Genomic DNA, 3,838 nt, shown 5'->3' with positions numbered 1-3,838 from the left:
TTTTGTAAAGAGGAATGGGCTAAAATGTCAGTCTCTACATGTGCAAATCTTGTAGAGTCAAACCCCAAAAGACTTGTGCTGTTATTGCAGTAAAAGGGGGTTCAACAAAGTATTCATTCATCTGTATGATACTTATGCACGCCCTACTTTTCACTTTTCTATTTTTTGAAAAATAACAGAATCATGTATCATTTTGCTTTCACTTCACAGTTGTCTGTTACTTGTGTGTGAACGTTCAGTAAAACAATAAAAATAAAATCTTTATGTTTAGGGCTGTAAACATGACAAAATGTGCAAAAGTTCAAGGTGTATGAACACTTACGAGAGGCTCTGTATATATGTTAGCGTGTCATGATTCTCTTAGCGTGTCATGATTCTCTTAGCGTGTCATGATTCTCTTAGCGTGTCATGATTCTCTTAGCGTGTCATGATTCTCTTAGCGTGTCATGATTCTCTTAGCGTGTCATGATTCTCTTAGCGTGTCATGATTCTCTTAGCGTGTCATGATTCTCTTAGCGTGTCATGATTCTCTTAGCGTGTCATGATTCTCTTAGCGTGTCATGATTCTCTTAGCGTGTCATGATTCTCTCTGACTGTTTCCTCATCCGTGCTCATAAACCTTTAAACCCTCACAGACACAAACACAAACACAGAGGCTGCAACATTCAGCTTTTATTGCACAAAGCCTTTGACCCTCCACCCAAAACACCCCCCCCCCCCACAAACAGGGCGTCCCCCCTCCCTCGGTGACGTGTGACAGTGACACATGCAGTCGATGGTTCAGTTTCACTTTCGGACGAAACGTGTGGATTCAGGAGTTTAAAGCACAGCTCTGTCTGAAAGCGGATCCTTCACTTTAAACTTTAGAGTCTCCGTGTCAGAGTCACACTCATCCTCACGGTCAGATCATTCTTCTGCCAGCCAAAGAATGTGACGTGAAATACTGTGTTTTCTCCACAAATGAATGAAACAAACATGAAACAAACGCCTGAAGCTGAAGTTTGGGCCGTTTTTAGGCTCACGACCCTCCAGTTAAAGACACAGACTCAGACTCGCCCTTATGGTCATTTTGAAGGGGAAAACAATAGGTGGCGCTCACCATTCAGATGTGATGATGTCATAGTGTCAGGTGGAGGGCGGGGCCAATACAGCTCTATGGGAGAAATGCAGTTTTTGTAAGAAATCTCCAAAATGAAGAATGACAAATGTTTTCCCTCATCAGTGTTTGATCGTTATTGGATTCACAAACCTGTGATATTAATTGTATTTACTTTATTTCTATTGGTCAACATCACGCTCATGTTTTCGCATTTTGTCACCACTTTTTGAAGTTTTTGGGAGAAAACATTAGTTCATAAGTGCTGACAGAGGAGATCATGGACTTGCTCCGTCTCCATTTTAAACTAGAGGCTCTGGGATGTTGGGATGTCACATGAACGCCGCCTTTGGAGAAATCGCTGAATTATGAATAGAGTTTTATACTAAATAAAGATACAAAGACATGGAGAGTTCAACATAAATAACAAAGAATGCTAACATGATGCTTCATGTTAGCATCGTGCTAATGCTAACACTGGCTAGCGTTCGCTACGACTGCTATTTTTTCACTTATACTGAACAATAAACCTCCACATGGACCTGATTTAGACTTGACTGTATATGTGTGTGATAAATAAGTTCCACCAGAAAGTATCTAAAAAGAGCGGGAAATTGTGTTTCCCTAAAGATTCTGTTTTCCCCCTCGATGAAGCCCCGCCCCCTTCTATGACGGGATGCGTCTGTATCTATGGTTAAGTTTAATGTTCGCACTGTGTCCCATTTCAGACACTAAAGTTTAAAGAATAAAGTTTGCAGAAACTCCACAGCTCTCTGAAACATCACTGTCAGTTAGAACCGTTAGAACAGAAGGTTTTTAGTGAGTATTTCAAACGTGTATTTTAAATGTGTATTTTAAATGTGTATTTGAAATGTGTATTTTAAATGTGTATTTGAAATGTGTATTTTAAATGTGTATTTCAGTCACTGAACATTCAGTGCATATTGTTCAAAGCTCAGCTTTTAAATATTGATTGTAAATTGCGCAGACCCCGGGGAGATGGAAGACCCCCCATCATCCCATCAACACGTTTACCCCAGAGGGACAGGATTTATTCAGTTAACTTAGTTACTTAGTCCTGCTTTCAGTCAGACTCAGAGTGGGCGGTCACATACTCCAGTGCACAGGTGTTGGAGATCGCTCAGTCAACAGGGAAAACTTGCCAAACTCTGATTATATTTAAAAATGGATGATTCTCGAAATGTCGGCAAAATTAAAAAATAATAATCCAAGATCTGAGACTCTGGTTTGTGTCTGAGTCAAACCTAAGAGTTCTGATTGGTCCCGTTTGTTGTTGAAGTGTTCAATAATATTTGTTTAATAATATTTCCATTGTTAATTCTTTTTCTTTCTGAATTTAGAAATATTGAAAAACATTGCAGTGAATGTTGCAGAGGTGAATTGTTCATGTTAAATTTAAAACACTTCGAGGACAAAGAATATGTTTTTTCAGTGTCAAAAATAATCCAAAGCAGAAAATTAAACAAAGCTTTTGAGGCGGATTCTGTCCAGGATGTTTGTCTGGTTTGTCTGGACTTGTGTTTGTGCAGGTGGAGCCTCCAGCTTAGTGGTTAGTGATGATGACACACATGCCACACACACACCACAGACACAAACATTAAGAAATATGGACCGTCCCTTTAGGGCCGTTAGAACTACAGTCACGGGTTTTTCCTGTCATGACTCTGACACATTTGTAATTACTGAACACTTTTGATTTCTCCAAAATGGGTTCAACCTGAGCCGTGAAACTGTCCCTGAATCCAATCGAGGAAATCAAGTTTTGTTCTTTTTTCCTTCTAGAGCAGAAAGTTTCCTCTGGGTCTGACTAAACACAAATAACTTCGACAAACATGTGGAGAAACAGGGGAACTTCCTGCACGTGTGAAAAAGAACAGAGCGACAGAGCTGTGCTTTAACTGCAGTCAGTGACAGACGACCGTAAGGCAACACTCAGGTACAAAAATACTGTGTCCGACCGTGTCTGGGACAGAGTGGGACAGTCCGGTTCATTCCCAGAGCAGCGACGGCCCCCGTGTCTGGGACAGAGTGGGACAGTCCGGGTTATTCCCAGAGCAGCGACGGCCCCCGTGTCTGGGACAGAGTGGGACAGTCCGGTTCATTCCCACAGCAGCGACGGCCCCCGTGTCTGGGACAGAGTGGGACAGTCCGGGTTATTCCCAGAGCAGCGACGGCCCCCGTGTCTGGGACAGAGCGGGACAGTCCGGGTTATTCCCAGAGCAGCGACAGCCCCGGTGTCTGGGACAGAGTGGGACAGTCCGGTTCATTCCCAGAGCAGCGACGGCCCCGGTGTCTGGGACAGAGTGGGACGGTCCGGTTCATTCCCAGAGCAGCGACGGCCCCCGTGTCTGGGACAGAGCGGGACGGTCCGGGTTATTCCCAGAGCAGCGACGGCCCGGGTGTCTGGGACAGAGCGGGACAGTCCGGTTCATTCCCAGAGCAGCGACGGCCCGGGTGTCTGGGACAGAGAGGGACAGTCCGGTTCATTCCCAGAGCAGCGACGGCCCCCGTGTCTGGGACAGAGCGGGACAGTCCGGTTCATTCCCAGAGCAGCGACGGCCCCCGTGTCTGGGACAGAGTGGGACAGTCCGGTTCATTCCCAGAGCAGCGACGGCCCCCGTGTCTGGGACAGAGTGGGACAGTCCGGGTTATTCCCAGAGCAGCGACGGCCCCCGTGTCTGGGACAGAGTGGGACAGTCCGGTTCATTCCCAGCTTCGACT

This window comes from Gobius niger, assembly GCF_951799975.1.
Source record: "Gobius niger genome assembly, chromosome: 4".
Lineage (NCBI taxonomy): Eukaryota > Metazoa > Chordata > Actinopteri > Gobiiformes > Gobiidae > Gobius > Gobius niger.
Note: the sequence above shows the minus strand (reverse complement) of the source record.